Source organism: Cydia strobilella, chromosome 1 (assembly GCF_947568885.1).
Source record: "Cydia strobilella chromosome 1, ilCydStro3.1, whole genome shotgun sequence".
Lineage (NCBI taxonomy): Eukaryota > Metazoa > Arthropoda > Insecta > Lepidoptera > Tortricidae > Cydia > Cydia strobilella.
The window spans coordinates 31,113,087-31,131,607 of record NC_086041.1 but is presented as its reverse complement, the minus strand read 5'-3'; positions in this window follow the sequence as shown (position 1 = coordinate 31,131,607).

The window sequence follows — 18,521 nt, the reverse complement described above, 5'->3', positions numbered from 1 at the left end:
GCAATCGTGTTGCTGTATTATGCTATGTATTTTGCGAAACATGTTTTCGAAAGTTTACTCATTACATAAAGGTGTTTCACGTAGCCAAACACACATTAAATTCACCTCTATAACATTTGCATAAAAAATTAAAGATCTTTTTTGAAAACAGCATCACCACTAACCTTTGCTCGCAGGTAATTAATCTACTTCTTAAAAACCAGAACGTCACTATTTCAAAAACCAGAAACCAGTCTAATCTCAGTGGGTTACTAAACGCGAAATAGGTTGCAAACTTACACGCAAGTAATATAGAAAGCGGCCATGATGATTCGGCCCCTAATGGACATACACTCAATTAGGTTTTATTGCCGCAGCGCCGTTCAATTTAACGCCTACTGCGGCCTCGCTCGAGTACTTCTCTATATTTTTTTTATTGACATCGAGGGAGACGATGATTTCTTTTTCACTGAAGTAAATGTGACCCCGTTTGTATTCACCCGGTATTACTTCAATATATAGTCGAGCATGAAACTCATTTTTTATCGGAAAGCGTTGATTCTTTTCAATGGAAATTGTTAACGCTTTCGACTGCTTTAGGGACGTTTACAAAAACATTTCATTGTATCGCACATCGTTAAATATCATATTTGACAACTCAATAGTTCAAAATACATGATTATAAAATGTATAATTATGTAGGATAATTGTTGATATACATATAAAAAATTATATTTATTTGGGATACTTAACTCTTCAGAATCACAGTTACTGTTACTCTTTAAAAAATGTTTTAAAAGAGTAAATCCATCAGGAAACTTGTAAACTACCTACTTATATCATATATACATTTCCACAGCCACGTTTGACTAGACTATGGTGGTCGCATTATTGCCTACAAAGCTCTTGGCTCTGATATTTAATTCCGGTATAAGCAATTAATTTGTGTTTTCTAGCTATCCATGTATAAGCATGTAGAGTAGGTATTTCGTTATCTTGTCTAGGCTTTGCCTAGGTTGGAACTAGGTTAATCTGTACAAGATTGTTATTTTTTATTATAATAAACCATGTTATACTTTTACTAACATTTGCTAGGGCTAAAAGACTAAATCATTATTACGCATGGAGACATCAATTAAAAACAATATTTTTGATTTGAGTTATTTAAAGATATACACGGTGTTTCATGACCCACTGAAAACCTAAGGTTGTTCAGAATCGATAGGAGAATCGATCGCGCTGTTTTAATGGGGGTAATTTTTTTATTATCTTTTATTATTTTTACATGCCCATTCTACAGGCTTATAATGCAACAATATCAATAACTAGCATTTGACACGTTACTTGTCAATGAGCAACCAGGGACCGGCCCGCTATCCCTTATCGGGGTTTTATAAGGGTATTGCATAAGGCTTAACTCACCATACCCTTTGCCAGACGAAACCCTTTGTTTTGGTTTTAAAAACCCTTATATAAAGCTACCACATTTGAGTAATCGGTAGCCCAAATACCCTTACAAAACCCTTATCATCCGCTCACCAACACCTTGCATATTGCTTATAAGGGTTAGCCTTATAAAGGGCTTCCCTTTTAGCATATAAGCGTGCTAATTTAAGTCGTCTACCTTGTTCATAAAGCACACATTACTTTGAATCCGAGCGATCGTCGGCGGCGATGGCGGCGTTCTTTGACTAGGCACGTATTTTCTTTCCTTTTCATACACTACCGTAGATATATACTAATCCTGTCTCTTTCACGCAAAGGGAAACCTTTATAAAAAGCGCTTAAAGATAAGGGTAACCCTTATTAAGAGCTAGCCTTATTTTTGGTTAGCTTTTCGGTAAGGGTTAGTCAAAGGTAAGGGTATGAATGGGCTTGCAGTTCAAAAGGGAAAGTCTTTCAATGTGTTAGCCGTGTTTAAGTGTCGCCCATTGAAAGGGTTTTATCGCGGAAAGGGTTGTCCGGTCCCTGTGAGCAACACCCTTAACTGGCCATTGGTTGCAGTAAGGTATGCAAATGGTCTGTCAACAGTGTTTCGATGGTAACTAGCAATTGTTTGATGTCACTAAAACGACGAAGCATCTTGTGTAGAATTACCAGTCGAATGGAATTGTTGAGAAAACTAAACAACTAATATTTTTTTTTAAATTTATCGGATTAAAAAATAAATACTCAAGATGAGTTCAAAATAAATAAAAACTGTTGGGGTGTCTGAGGTTTTCAGTGGCTCAAGTAACACCGTGTATAAGTAAACGCTAAATAATAAATTATAATTAAACTTATTTTTCATATACTAAAGAAAACCATCAGTAGGAACTTTGATGTCGCCTAAAATTCAAAAGTTGGTTGACATCATAACATCAAATTTAAAACAGACCCCGATATATAGGTATATCGACGCCGTGTCTCTTAGAAGACATAAGTACATATCCACATTAGCAATTGACTGCCAACTATGAATTTTCCTACCTCCTAGGTTTTCTTCTGTTCCTCATTATACGATTGAGTATGCTCATTTTACACCGTATATCCATTTTCAATATTAATATATCAAATAAAGCAAGGCTTTAAGAGCAATTTCAACCTGACACGCTATTTGTAAGCCATGCCGAGTTCTGCGTTACTTACACATGCTCCAATATCATACGAGCCTCTTGTTTCTGAGATGTGTATTGAAATGTCATTATTAAAGCAGGTAATAAGATTCACATGCCAAATCCCTATGTGTAATTCAATATTTGTAAATTAATGTTAGTACGTGTATAGATATCGCCAGGAGAGTTGAGGTGAATGATTACAGACATGTAACTTAGGTAACAGTTTTTTTCTAATAATACAGTCACATTCAAACATTATAACAAAATAACATAAAAAGTAAAAGTTGATTAACACAAGTGTTGTTATTTGTACTTGTTGTTGTTATGTAAGTACCTAAACAAATTTACACGCAGTGGGCAAAATAATCAAAACCATTGAAAAGATCCGAATGCTACCTTAAATCCCATTCTTAATAGAAATAGTTCTCTCTGAATACATTTCAGCACAAATAGCAGGAAAGTTATTTCACAAATTCGCGCTCGATTGGACTAGTACTCTGGGCGCAGCGTTTCGAAAACTCCGAGAAGTACTTTTTACAAACTTTTCAATTGTATTTGTGCCACAGACTTTGTTACAAGTTACAAATTTCCTCGACTGAAATCACAAAAATTAAAGAGTCATTCTTATTGATCGAATTGCTGTTGATATTGTTTTTATCTCTTTTTAAGTGCTTCTCGATTTTTCTTGAGTATTTATATTTTAATGAAGGTTCATGCTTACTCGTCGCATTGTTTTGAACCAAAAACTGTTTACGTCGTCGAAAATTGAATGCGGGCTGAAAATGGGGCCGAAATGTTAATCGATCCGTAATTTTTTTTCATGAAACCACAAAACTATAACTAGTTATTGGTTTAAGCCAACCACAAACTAGCCTAATCATAATTATATCCTCTTCATTTTAGCGCTTTGTTCGTGGCATCTCAAAATAACCCAGGAGCATATATGATATTGATAAAGCTTGACGTATGTAATCTATGTATATCTGTTATATGTATCCCTTCGAATATATGTATGTATACTTCCTAATACCCACATACACGCAACGATCATGTTCCGCGTGAATGCCATTTTACACTGGTCTGTAACTTTTTTTCGTACATTTTTTCCGGTAAATAATATAAAAACTTTTCGCGCATGAGATGCGGTCCCGAATCCCGCTTAAGAAAAACCAGGTTTCACTATACTTACATATAACAAAAATAAAGCTTAACATGAATAGATCCTATGTAGTTAAACAAAAGCTTGTCAAAAACGCTCCACTGGCACTGCAAGTGACGAATGTCTGGGAACTGAGAGTAAGTTTTAAAGCATATTCGTCGGGACAAACCCTTTCGCATTACACGCTTGCTGTAAGCTACCGAATAAAGCCACAGGTCACTACTTATCACTAGATGCAGCATTTCATCGTTATATCTTGTAACCAGACTTTTTTTAGCTTGGACGTCTAGGCGTACGCGGGGCGATGCATCCTTATACTCTCGACATGCCATGTACATATTTCTTTTATTTATTTAAAAAATGGCCACCTACCGGTCGTACCTACGATCGGTGTGGCCAGTGGGTAGTGCTAGTGACCCTGTCTGTGAAACCGATGATCCTGGGTGCGAATCCCGGTAAGGGCATTTATTTGTGTGATAAGCACAGATATTTGTGCCTGAGTCATAGGTGTTTTCTATATATATATGTATATTTATCTATATAAGTATGTATATCGTCGCCTAGCACCCATTTGCTTAGTTTGGGGCTAGGTTGATTCGTGTAAGATGTCCCCTAATATTTATTTATTTATTTAGCTTACGTGTGACAACATCGTAATGGCAACATATGTAGATTATAAACATAGGTAAGGTACCTAATCAGTTTTTATTTTAATAAACAGCATTTGAAAGGTGACATGATGATGGCGGTAGCCTGACGAGCAGTCTCAAAAGTAGGTATTAGCTCTTTACCCATCACGACAAATGGTGTTCCGGACATTCGAAGCCAACACGTACCTACCTATGCAGTAGTATGCAGTATGCAGAGACAGCACCCGCCAGTGTATTGAGAGTTGATAGAATCTAAAATGAACTATAAGTATAGGGTGAAAGCGATGGACCAAATACGTGGCTATATGATAAAAAACGAATCAAAACGATAAAACCAGCGGGCGATGGGGTCGTCACAACGCCTAAGTACCTATTATATATAATATTGTCTTCGGTTACCGCGATAGTTACTCATGAAATAAAACTATGAAAACGGATTATATCGCGTATATTGAATTTATAATACATCCCGACGTTTCGAACCCTTTACAGCGTTCGTGGTCAACGGGTGACTGAGGAAAAATTACAAAGTGCAAAGATACCCACATACTAAAATAATGAACAATCATAGACTACAAACTTTAAGGCTGGTTGTACATGCAAAATCGGTTCATAAGGCTAGTTATACTAGCTATACTATGTGGGTATCTTTGCACTTTGTAATTTTTCCTCAGTCACCCGTTGACCACGAACGCTGTAAAGGGTTCGAAACGTCGGGATGTATTTATTATATAGTTTATGTTTATTATTATAGATTTAAAAGTTTATAATTTGGTAGCTTTGTCATATACGTCTGTGTCTGATACACATGTCAATGTGCTTCAGTTTACGGGTTCTAATATTTGGTAATCTATGACACCGAATAAAACCACCGCCGGCGCGGACGGTACTCGTTATACGCTGAGAATTAACGAGATTACGGCTGTTACTGTAACGACACTTGTTTATTGACCACAAATCCTGCTCCGCTAGATTTACCTACATCTGCAGCCTTTAATTTGTCTACAATGTCTACTCCGTAAAACAAAAGGACAAAAAGTTCCCTCCAAATCCAGAAATCTTTCTACGAGTATATTACATTCGTAATACCAAAATTTATAAAATAAGTCATGTTAACTTTTCATTTGGTGTTTGTAGATGTACGTCTATCACCTTGGCTAGGCCCTCTAGTCAACTGACAATCGTTTATCGACAAACACCAATTGAAACTTTGATAATGTATGAAAATAATCACGTGACTATTCGCTCACATCTCTGTCATCCGGAGAATTTTATTATTTTCAAATATATGTCGATAAAAGATTTGGTTCTAACCAAATCTTTTATCGACATATATTTGAAAATAATAAAATTCTTATACCATTAGCATTTTTATACCATTTTCGTCCCTTTTATAAATGGGAATTTTATTGACTTTAGAGGGGACTGCATATAGCTAGTTTCTAGTTTACACGTATTTGTCCTTCTGTCTGAATTTATTTACTTTTCAAACGCCCTATATTTGTAGATATCCAGTTCATTACACTCACGAGGTACGCACACAACCATTTTAATGAAACCCACGCCCGCGCGATTCGAAACTTCGTTTTCTCGGCTTTTAGTATTTAATTGTTACGGGCAACTTAATTAACCAGGCAGTGTTAATATATACCGGTCGTTATGAATGACCAATATAGCATCATTTAAATTTTAAAATGTATCACGTTGACCAGTTTAAGTATGCAGTTTTACTTTGCTCATTTGCTACAATGCTACAAGCATTATTGTATACAGACCGGTTAAATTAATTATTTGTCCGCAAAGCTTAAGATCTGCTACATTAAGCGAATTTTATTCCACTTATTTATTTATCGTATGGCATTACAGTTACTGGATTTAAATTCCACTGCCGAAGCAACATAATTAGTAGCGGGGGAAATTTCAGACGGTTCTTTATTTTAATTCTTTAGTAGGAACTGTCAGCATTAAAAAAATATGTCCAATATAAAAACCGGCCAAGTGCGAGTCGGACTCGCGCACGAAAGGTTCCGTACCATTACACAAAAAACGGCAAAAAATCACGATTGTTGTATGGGAGCCCCACTTAAATATTTATTTTATTCTGTTTTTAGTATTCGTTGTTATAGCGGCAACAGAAATACATAATCTGTGTAAATTTCAACTGTCTAGCTATCACGGTTCATGAGATACAGCCTGGTGACAGATGGACAGACAGACAGACAGACAGCGGAATCTTAGTAATAGGGTCCCGATTTTACCCTTTGGGTAAGGAACCCTAAAAATTGTATCTTCATTATCGCTGTATTATGAAGTAAAAAGTAACATTCATTTCAGTTTTCGAAGGCCGCACTGACATAAAGTGAGAGCTGGGAGGGCAGCCATTGTCAATGGACAGGGAACCTTGCCACGAACACTAATCGCTTGCGGTATCTACACGACCGCTTCTCTATACATATGTAGTCCCCATTTTCCTTCCTGAACATGATGAAAAATATTTTTAACCAATTTATTGTATAATTATCTGGGAGACCGAGCTCTGCTCGGAAAACATACAAAAACTCAAAAATGCGCGTTTTCCCAGAGATGACCTAACTAGATCGATTTTTCGCCCCCGAAATATAATATATATAGCAAATTCAATCGAAATCGTTAGAGCTGTTTCCGAGATCCCCGAAATATATATATGTAGATATATACAAGAATTGCTCGTTTAAAGGTACTGTATAATTAACTGCCGTTTGACTTTTTTCGATTTTTTGAACATTATGAGTTAGGAGCGAATTTTATGCAAATTCGAAAAAATTGCATAGAAGTATTTACTATAACATAAATATCCAGAGAGGAAAATGGGGACTACATCGTATGAAGAAGCGGTCTCGTGTCGTCATCCCCTTTCGTCATAATATGCCCAATATAAGTAACATAACGCGGGTGAGTTCTCTAAACCGCCATAGCCACGCACTTGTCGGCCGGGGTGTGGAGTGTGCTTGGTACTCGAGTGCCGTTGTTCCCCGCTGTCCTAGCAGCGATAGCACACGCCTCGACGCCACACCTGGTACTATTGTCGCTAGCTAGCGAGCGCGGCGATCGCTCTGAAACAGTCTGACTCGCAAGTACACTTGCAAATATTAACAAATAATAATATGTACAATATGAGTAACATATCACGGGTGACTTCTTTAAGCTGCCATAGCCACGCACTTGTGGCCCGGGGTGTGGCGTGTGCTTGGCACTATTTAGGTACTCGAGTGACGTTGTTCCCCGCTGTACTCGTAGTGATACGAGTAGCACACGCCTTCCACCTTCCACCTAATTATGGTCGCTACTTAACGAACGTTCAGGACCATTCTAATCACTTGCATTCAGAGATCTAACACAACTAGGTATACATAATCAAAGTAATGATGCATGTTTGTATTTAAGAAAATAGTTTTTTGATCAATTTTTTTTTTTTCAAAAAATGGTACAACATGAAACAATGAGAACAATGGGGAGTCAGAATTTGATATTTTATTTAACATATTTTTGCAGTTTTTGGACAAAGTTTTTATAAACTGAAGTAGATGTCATATATTAAAGAAAAAGTGACGAAGCCCTCCCCATAAAGCATCTTAGTTAGTTTTCTTTTCGATATTTAAGTTATTAAAATAAAAAGTTTTTCCATAACTGGGAACAAATCAAATTATTTTATTAAATATTTTGATTTGTGTTTTTTAAGTAGTCACATTACTATACTGTCTGGTAAGCATTTACCACTTATACATTGACCTACAAAAGTGCATACCTAAGATAAGTAAATGTTTACTTAGTTTAGGTATTGTTACCAAATTTCCATGAGCGACAGAAAATACAAATTCGTCCCGGTATTAAAGTTTTTAACTTGACCTGTACCTATTTTGAGTTGAATCTATGAATGTACTAGTAATTAAGTATTTTTTTTTTGTACAATTTAACCTTATGCTAACAAAACCCTAAAACTAAACCTTAAATATAAAAAACTTCCCCCAAATCACCCCCTTCCGGCATGGTCGCAAGGACGCTAGCGGCGTTACCCCTCTGCACCGCCAGACTTAGCCTCTGGGCAAAGAAAGCGCCCGCTCTATGATCGCCTGTGATGCCTATCAACCGGACCGACACTTCCTTTACAAAATTCTTGGTGTCGGTCGACCACGGGCCCAATGTCTCCATTGCAAGCGCCGCAAACTCGTACTCATTCGACAAGAACGCGTATTTGCGGCGCTTGATAGTTTGGGCCTGGTCCGCGGCAGTCCCAGGCTTCCGAGCCGACCCTTCCACGTGGGACGGAGCCAGCGTGTCCACGCAGGTGGCGTCCCACGCCAAAGGGCGACCCAGACTCCAGCCATCAGGTCTCTTCCCGTCAGCTGCGCAGAGACCTGACGGCTCCAAAGTCGCTGGGAGAGAGGCAGTGCTGAGGGCGGTTAGTATAAATTGTATATTTACCATTGTATAAAACCAATTAGCATAAGTTTTAAATGAATAAATATTATCTTATCTTATCTTACTATATATAAATTATAAACTGAAATAGATGTCACATATAAAAGAAAAAGTGACGAAGCTCTCGTGGTGAAGGACGGATCCGGTCATTTAAATATCAAAAAGAAAACTAACTAAGATGCTTTATGGAGAACAAATTATATGGTATAGTTAGATTTTTTTAAGAATATTCTTTTCGTGGCCCACCAATAACGATGTTTCCAAATCAGAGACCTTGTATCTTGGCTAAGCCTTCATCGTCAACTCGCCTAAGCAAGGGGAATCATAGCCCTTATTTTTCATTTGTTTCTAAGGTTCAATTACCGCAATGGAAACCGGAAACCCTACGATACTTCTATTATGCAGCGTTATAACACCGGCAAATCGCACGCCGACTCCCTCTTATAAGATACTCGTAGGTACCCCACTCAATTTAGTACGAGTAAGATGCAGAATTACAGTAGCAGCAAAAAATATTTTATAGGTATTCCTATTTTCTTGCAGGCATTCATTCGAAAATCCGTGAAATTAGACTTTATATCATGTAAATAATGATTGTATCATCATCACGATCATATAACGATTGTATCATCATCACGATCAGAAAACCTCGGGCAAACTAATTATTTTAAAAATGTAACCTAGTTTGATAGAATTTTCCTTTTCATACGCCCCTTTATTGTAAATTTCATCGAAATCGCTTGAGCCGTTTTTGAGAAATTACTAAAATAAATATGCAAATGTACATTTGCATTTAAGTACCTGAAAAAAGATGATAGCTTATTTTCCGCTACGTAGGTAGGTTGCAAAATGAGAGTGGTTTCGGGTAATATTTATTTCTAATAAATGCGCACCTGCAGCCCAGCTGTACAGGTATTCACATTGATATTTCCAAAAGTTTGAACATCAATTATGGAATTCATATTTTTTCATAACGTAAAATGTGCCTACTTTGCTCCTCTCTGATGATGTTGTTTTTATATTTTTAAAATTGTAAAGTGCCTTAAAAGTAATAAGGCATTACTATAATAATTGCTAATATAATTATTTTGCGTTGTTTATCCACAGTAGAATAAACATGGACGTTTTTAAAACTACGCATAACCGCGTGTTTAAAGGAATTGATTGTTAATTTAGTTCTCTTAAATTACGTACTTATTAAATAAAAAGCAACAAAAGTTATCATAAGAATCGACTTAATATCGAATTTGTCCAAAAGCCTCAATCCAGGGTCATTGTATAACGTAAAATAAAGAAAAAGACATCACGAACAAATATATTTTGTGTCTAGTATTTTTGTTGTGAAATATTATATTGTAAAATATGTCCGAGCTTTGATTTTTCCGCTATCACTGTTGATGCAACGGGATTGGATGTCATGGCTTCATTTTTCATGTCAACTGGATTTCTTTTATGCTTTGTTACAATGCCGTGTTCCAAAAAACATTTTGTCGAGAGCGTTGATCACTTCCAACAGATCGAGCTACATTATCCCATCAAAGTATTTAATTAGGGACCTAAGAAGTTGCTATTTGTGCACATTTACAATCCTATTTCTCTTTATAGCAATTTCATACATAAATATTTCAATCGGTATTTTTTCTTTATTAGCCAATAAAGGAAAAAAATCGATTCGTCACTGGGAAAATGAATCGCGCTGGCAAGCATCAATTAGGTACCAACACTCCTCCTGAGACCCAGAAGCATTTGTTTTGTTTTTGAATTTGGAACCCTTAGTTACTCAACAAAAGTTCAAAATAGGTTTTGGAATATGTACAAAAATTTGTACATTTGTTTTGTTTTGTATTTGTTCTTAGGAGGTTATCTTATGTCGCTTGGGCAAACTAGTGCATAGGTCCAATAGAAACTAGGTAATCAGTATATATTAGTGTTATAGGACTTATTTTATGGCTCAATTTATTGTTTTTATCTTTTCGCTTTGCTACCAGACAGTTAAAAGCGACCCGACACTAGACAGTTGGATATCCAAACTGTAACACGGTTTTACATTATGATTAATGTCCCTACGTGACAAACAAGATTCCGAGGGCGAATTTTTGTCTACTATTTGCATAGATAGGAAACTTTGTGATTAATTAGCAACCGTTGTACTGAGAAATGGGGGCTGCGTCTGACCACTTCATTCTCCTTTGACAAGATTAATGGTGTTGCGTCACGCAACCAATGTTACTATCTCTCTGCCTGCTTTACTTCATATTAAAGTAACACCCTGTTTAGACTATGAGATGGTCTACACGTGTAACTGTTAATGATGTTTATGCTTAAGAGGAAAGGGGACGATCGATTCTCCATACAAACGTAGTGCTCCGTTTCCTCCCTGGATATTGACATTATGGAAAATATGTTTACAGAATTTTATGTATTTTACACAGTACAGTGATTCTAGTAATGTCACTCTAAATAATATAGAGCCGTTTCGAAGAACTATAAACAAGGTAGATTTATGTACCTAAATACAAATAACCTCGTCTAATTTATAGTACCTACTTAAAATCAATCAATCTTCTTTTTTAGAACGTAAGAGCTTAGGAGCTTAATTTAGTTATTTAGTGGTAAAATAACTATATGTACATATAATACTGGGATGTGTGCTCTTCTTAATATACATAAACGACCTCCCAAAAATTACTAACCATAAATGCGTAGTATTTGCCGACGATATCTCCCTCCTATTTAAACACGATAATGACTCAAATAATAACTTTTCACACATAAAGGAAACCTTCTTTGACATATCACAATGGCTACAAGACCATAACTTAATTATAAATACAGCTAAAACAAAGACTATACAATTTCGACCACACCAGAAAAGACCGACTGACTTGACATCACTATTACTAGATTTAAACATAAAAGAAGAGACTGAATGTACCCTGCTAGGACTAACTATTGATACCCACCTAGACTGGAAAAAACATATAGCCAAAGTTAAAGCAAAATTATCTTCCTTCCTTTACGCGTTCAGCATCTTAAAATCAAACACACATATCCAGTGCGCCCTGTCCGCTTACTACGCATATGCACAGTCCTGGCTTAGTTATGGTTTACTGTTGTGGGGCCATAGCAGTGACGCTCACGACCTCTTTATAATACAAAAAAAATGTATCCGTATATTGGCAAATATTCCACAGACCGACAGTTGCAAACCTCATTTTCAGGAACTTCAAATATTGACTCTCCCCTCTCTGTATATCCTGGAAATAACTTCATTCGTCAAAAACAATTTACACCTATTTGAATTTAATAAGAGTGCACGTCGCAAAAATAATCTCATTCTTCCGGAACCAATCTTAGATATTTATAAAAAAGGACCGTACTACCGAGCAATAAAAATATATAATAAGCTACCTACAGAAATAAAAAATACACAAAAAAATCACTTATTTACAAATAAACTCAAGTCCCTTCTATTAAAAAAACCATACTATACCATCGAAGAATTTATGCAGGATGATCTATTATGATAGTAAACAAAGTTCCTATACTAAGAAAATATTAAAAAGCAATAATATAACGTTAAGAAGTGTTATACTTATTATATTTAATTTATTTAGTATTTAGTTAATGTAGTTTTAAGGCTAATTGTCATACCCTACCAGGGTGCCATGTGATCTTTTTTAATTGTAACATCTATTGTATTGTACCATGGTTTGCAATAAACGACTTACTTACTTACTTAAATATTAAATATATATGTCGCAGGCAAATTGTAAGAAGCCGAAGACAAATTGTAAAAAGTCCGCATTTTGTAAAATACCTTATGTCATTAACAGCACAGCTTGTAATTTGCGCACGCGTGGCGCTGCACATCAAAACTATGAAAAACGCTGCCGTGGGGTGTCCGTCAAATCTGGAGTTCGTCGGACTTATTAGGGGCGTAGGGGGCGGGGGAGGCTTTTGGATCTGGATGGCTCCGGCGCTGCGGAAGAGTCGCCCTTCCGCCCTCGCATGGCGAAGCACGGTCACTGCACTCGGCTCCGCAGCTCCAGACCTGCCCCAGCCGCTCGCCTCGCTCGTTCCCGCACTCCGTCACAGCGGGCGACGGCTGCTATCCCTCCGCGCCTCTGATTTCGCAATTGCTGTCTAGGGGTAGGACAGACAAGACCACGTAGATAGTGGGGTGCTCTGATTCGGTTTTGGGTGACATGAGATTTTGGTGGCCGTGAGGTGAGGATGCCGGTGTGGTATAAAAGTTAATAAAAATTAAAATTATAAAACAGCAAACCATGGTCACCGTCAGACAACCATCACGTTCATGTTGACATTATTGAGCGCACATACAATTTGCCTTCGGAAATTTACAAACGTGAAAACGTTTGTAAATTGACGACACCGTTTGTAAACGGCGGATTCTTACAATTTGCCGACGACATCTACATAAAATGATGGCACCTTGTTTCCGATACCTAGGTAAGTTGTCTAAGTAGGTACATAAATAAAAGGCATACCTAAGTATGACGTTACTTTGGTTCGTATGACGACATTACGCTTCACAATGAATGACCTGTGAATAATGGCCACAAATAACATTAATATTTTAATAAATTCGTCAGTCATACTCAGGTAATGTGTACTATAAAGTTGTTCAGAAAATTCGTTGGGCCTAGAGTTAGAAAAAACTCGAGTCTACTATGTTTACTGAATCCAGCGCTGAGACTGCGGCTGCGCTTACAAGAATCCATTACCTTTTCTTAGAATCTATTGCGCTAGTTAGGCCTGGCTCGTCCCATGTCCCACAACGCCCTTGACGAGGGGTGACCTCGGACGGAGCTGACAGATCGAATTATTATTTTCGTGTTATTTGATGCATTGGAATAAAAACTACCTCTTCCGAGATTAGTTAGGGGTATAATTGACAGCAGTACCTTTTGATCGGTGTTTATGTTAATTATTAATATTTCAGGGAAAATAACCTTCGTAAAAATGTTAGGTTATGTGTCAAAAGCTAGCAAAATCTGTTATATTTGTTTACATTTTTGCAAGTTCTATTGACGACGACTTTAGGGCGCAATAGTGGGTAAATTGAGTGCCCGGTATATTTAGAAAATACCAGGCAGCTGCGTACGAAGAGCTGTTTAATTAATAATTCCTAGCTCCATCCATTCGCTCTCATGCGTCGGCTCCGACAGGTGGAGCCACCTAAATGAGTAAGCACGCAGCACGGACCATTAAACGAAATCCATACGTTACCTCAATATATTACCATGTGACTCGGCACAACATTCGTATTAATCACTCTGGTGTAATACGTCGAATGGTTTCGCATTCGTTATTTAATAACACTGAGGCGTATTCTGATTGTAATAACTGGTTGTGAATTCGACCTGGATTTGTAATGGATATGATCTGTCGGTGTCGTGATATATTTTTTTAACCAGAAACATCACTTAACACTGACAGAACCTGTCAGTGTTAAAAGTGACGTTTCTCGTTAAAAAAATATATCACTTCTGATGATATTCATAGCAAATCCAGATCAAATTCTTAACCTGTTATTACAATCAGAATACGCCTCAGTGTTCGAATAGGTGGTCGTTACGTCGTATATAAAAATCAGATGATGTTTTTTGAATTACGACCGCAGATAAAAATGAATTTCAGTTTATTCAGTCATATTTTTCAGAAGTCTGTTTCCATAGAAAAAACATTTGCGTTTTATTTTGTCATATTATATATATCGTTGTCTGAGTGCCCAAAACACAAGCCTTCTTGAGCTTATTGTGGAACTTAGTCAATCTGTGTAAGAATGTCGTATAATATTTATTTATATATAGGTAAGTAATAAAAACAATAGGTACCTACAGTTTATTTTAATAATAAGTAAAATGATTACTTTATTTAAATTAGTTTTAAAAATTAGTTTTAAATGATTCACGGTTAGTTTCACTAGACTTATATTGACCGGGATATAGACCGTGATTACCTTTTGTATTATTTGTGAGCTCCCGATATTTCGACGCAGTTACATGCATCATGTTCACGGGTGACTGAAGATAGCGGGTGGGTGTCAAAGTTGTGTAGACAGCGCTCTGTCTACCCTCATTCTTGCGCGTCGGCTGCGTTCACTTTCAACGTTACCAACGGTCGCATTCACACTTGTTGGTCCGGTCGCGTTCACAATCGTTAGTCCAATGGTTGGTTGGCAAAGGTAATCACGGTCTATATCCCGGTCAATATAAGTCTAGTTTTAAAAAATCCATTAAGGTAGTGTAGTGTGTACTGTAAGTAACATTTGATGCATTTCTCTGTTTGGCAACGAAATAGTGTTTCGAAGCAACAAGCGTAAAGAAGCACTTAATTTCCTCAAGTTTATAGTTAGGGAGCATTAGTTCCGATTGGTAGTTAGGTTAGTTTAACTGAGTCAGTAGTGCGGGGAAGCTCGAGCAGAGCTGGAGCCCGATTCAGGTGTAACAACTTGTAACGGGTTTGAACTGATCGAATTTAAACTGTTGTAAGACATACTAACATTAAATATTTTTTTCTACTCCCGTACATTTATTTGTCATATAAAGGGTCGTGCACACATCTTTAAAACCCTACCTTATAGTTGTCAAGACAAGTCTTTAGTCTATTTACCAAAAACGCATTTGTGCATACATTTGACACTTTTCGATACTTCGTGTAATTACCACTTAAAAAATATTTTATGAAATACATTGTTGCCAACCTTATTTTAAATGTCATCACTTAACAAATAAGTGATCCATAGACATGTTTTTTTTAATTTAATTTTGTTTTAATCCTTCAACAGGAGTGTCTCTGATTATACAATTTAAAATAGGTAGAAACCGTAGGTCCACTAGATGCCATGAAAAATATTTGTTTTTACAATTTTATTTCAAAGTAAGTGCTTGGTCGTAGAAAAAATATTGTATGCAATCAAAAATACTCGTGGCGTCTTCATTAACGCCTCGCCTTTCGGCTTCGCCTCATATTTTTACACACGCCACTCGCCTTGTTTGTCCTCTCTTAAACAACGGTTGCATAAAATACTATTACGGTTAACTCACTTGTTTTTAGTCACTCACGCGACATGTTTGAACATGGTTTTGATACGACCCCGACGATCGTCTTGGTGATTGGTGTGCATCTCACGCACGACTTTCACTTCATTTTGCACCAATCAGCGAGTGCTGCGTGTGCTTCGAGGTCGTATCAAAATGAAATCAAAACCGTAACACGTTATTAAATCTGAATTGGGCTTCTGGAATCTCTTTGCGGCGACAGCAGACCGCAGCGGTCAGAATTCCCTGTCACTTCGGGGAACGGAATATATGCGCTGATAGCAGCATACGCTGATAGCCGAGAGGTAAGGCGTGAGGTTTACAAATCGTATGTCATGACTCGTGTTTCAATTCCCGGCTACAAATGAATTTTATGGAACTTAAGTACAATATGAAGGACACATTTTTAAATTAAAGGTAAAATTCACCGCTACGGGCAAGATTCCAACTTGCGACCTTCTGGAACACCGTTTTAATCGCTCTCAACAACTAAGTTACCGAAGCATAGTTCTTGAGAGCTTTTAACATGCGAATTTTTGATTCTTCGTTTTGGAAAAAATGGATTGCATTATTACGTTAATTTAAAAATTAGTAGTATCGTTTGCAGGCGTATTTGTTTCATAAAATATTGTTAATTTAACTTAAATTTAATTTCAATAATATAGCTAATTCCAATAAACTTAGATTTTACTGACTCAAAATCACGAGTTTTACCTCCATACTAAGGTCGGCGCTTGCTTATGAACTTGAACACCTTATGTGTGAATGTCACGCCCTCGCCATACAAAGAATGAAGGACTTTGGAACAGGCTACCTGGTACCAAAGGAATTCAAAAAGCTACCCATAAGGTCCATCATCCGGCATATGGAGATGGTGGGGAAGGCTCTTGAGTAGCGGACGGATCTTTTCTAGGGGGTAACTGCACAAAAGATCCCTATGGGTCGAAGTGTATCCGAAAGGGCCCCCGAAACTATAAGATAAGATAAGATAAGGTCGGCGCTTTCGCCCTTTTTTAAATTTACATTTTATCCTTATCCGTATTATGAACTGTCATTTTCGTGCTATTTTTAACTTGGAAACTTATAATTGAACTTGACTGGCTGCTGGCACAAGCACAAATTATAACAAAGACAGTTCGGGCATTATGTTAGGAATTAGCAAGGTAGAATCGCTTCGCGGTGACGGCAGACCGCGGCGCGGATAGATCCCTGCCACTTCGGGACAAGTTAGGTACCTAATATAGTGTTTAACCGAAATGAAACAGTAAGTGAAAATGATAAACAACGAAGATTTGTTGTTAGGAATTCTGCCGATTTAATACAAAAGTAAGGTGAGATAGGATAAGATAAACTTTGGGAAATCATATACTGTGTTATTTATTTATTGATTTAACCTTAATTGCACATTGCAAGAAAGTACAAATGGTGGACTTAATGCCATAAGGCATTCTCTATCAGTCAACCATTGAGCCAAACAGAATAATATAAAATATAAACTAAAGAACTTTAAGCCTAATTCTGATTAAGGAATGTGAAGGTTTTGATTTTGTTGACTCGAAGTGCACCTCATGCGCACCATTAGGCGCGAGCGAAATGCCTCAAATGCCTAATAACACGTCTCGCAGTGCATTTCATTTCACTTATCAGCATGCGCGGTGGTCAAGGTAATATGAAAACAAAATCAAAACCATAACGAATTGTTAATCTGGAATCTGCTTCCTGTTGATTCCTGTTCAGTTGGAATCGTAATGTTCGTGCGAGTCACGTTAATTTTCATGGCGCAAATATATTTTAAGAGCGCAAAGTAATGATAAATTAAAAACGAATGCAAGCTTGATTAGCTTTATAAAATAACATTGACAATATATTAAATATATTAATAACGGGTCACTCACGTGTTTTAAGTCGAAAACGCTCGACATGTTTCACTCCGTACCGAGAAGCGTCATCAGGAGCTTGCGTCGACGGTGACGGACGTATTAATATATTTAATATGTCTGTGTCTCACGGAAGTTTTGTTATTAAAATTGACAATATATTTAAATTTCGGAAAATGGACCGTAAATTTAGATCGAAACTCCCACTTGTTTAATTGCCCCTCGGACGCAAAGTCCCTTAAAATAACACAATGAAGCTGAAATTGTCCGTATTGATGGCCATAATATTAATCTCCCGGTAATCGGCGTGTTGTGGTGTAGCCATCGTCCCATCCGACCCAAATGAGAAAACTTTGATACCCTGAAACAATGCTGGCTTCGAGGGTCGATCAGGGCCATCAGGGGCGCCGCGCGCCGATACAATTGCTTGCCGAGTTGATCGGTCTTTCTAAGGACTGATTAGGCGATGACGAAGCAATAGCGATACATTGTAGTTCCTATAACTTTACTGTCGTTCGTATTATTTGAGAGCAATTAAGTGTCGAAATCGTCTGTCGCCTTTAACCCATTATAGGTACAATATAGGTATATTGTAAAGTCAAAATTACCACCCTAAAGATCTATCTTTTTGTATTTTTTCTTATGCAGAATATTTAGGACCATGAAGAGGCAGTGAGGCTTGAATCGTGGATTTTTTAGGGTTCATTACCTCAAAAGGAAAAAACAGAACCCTT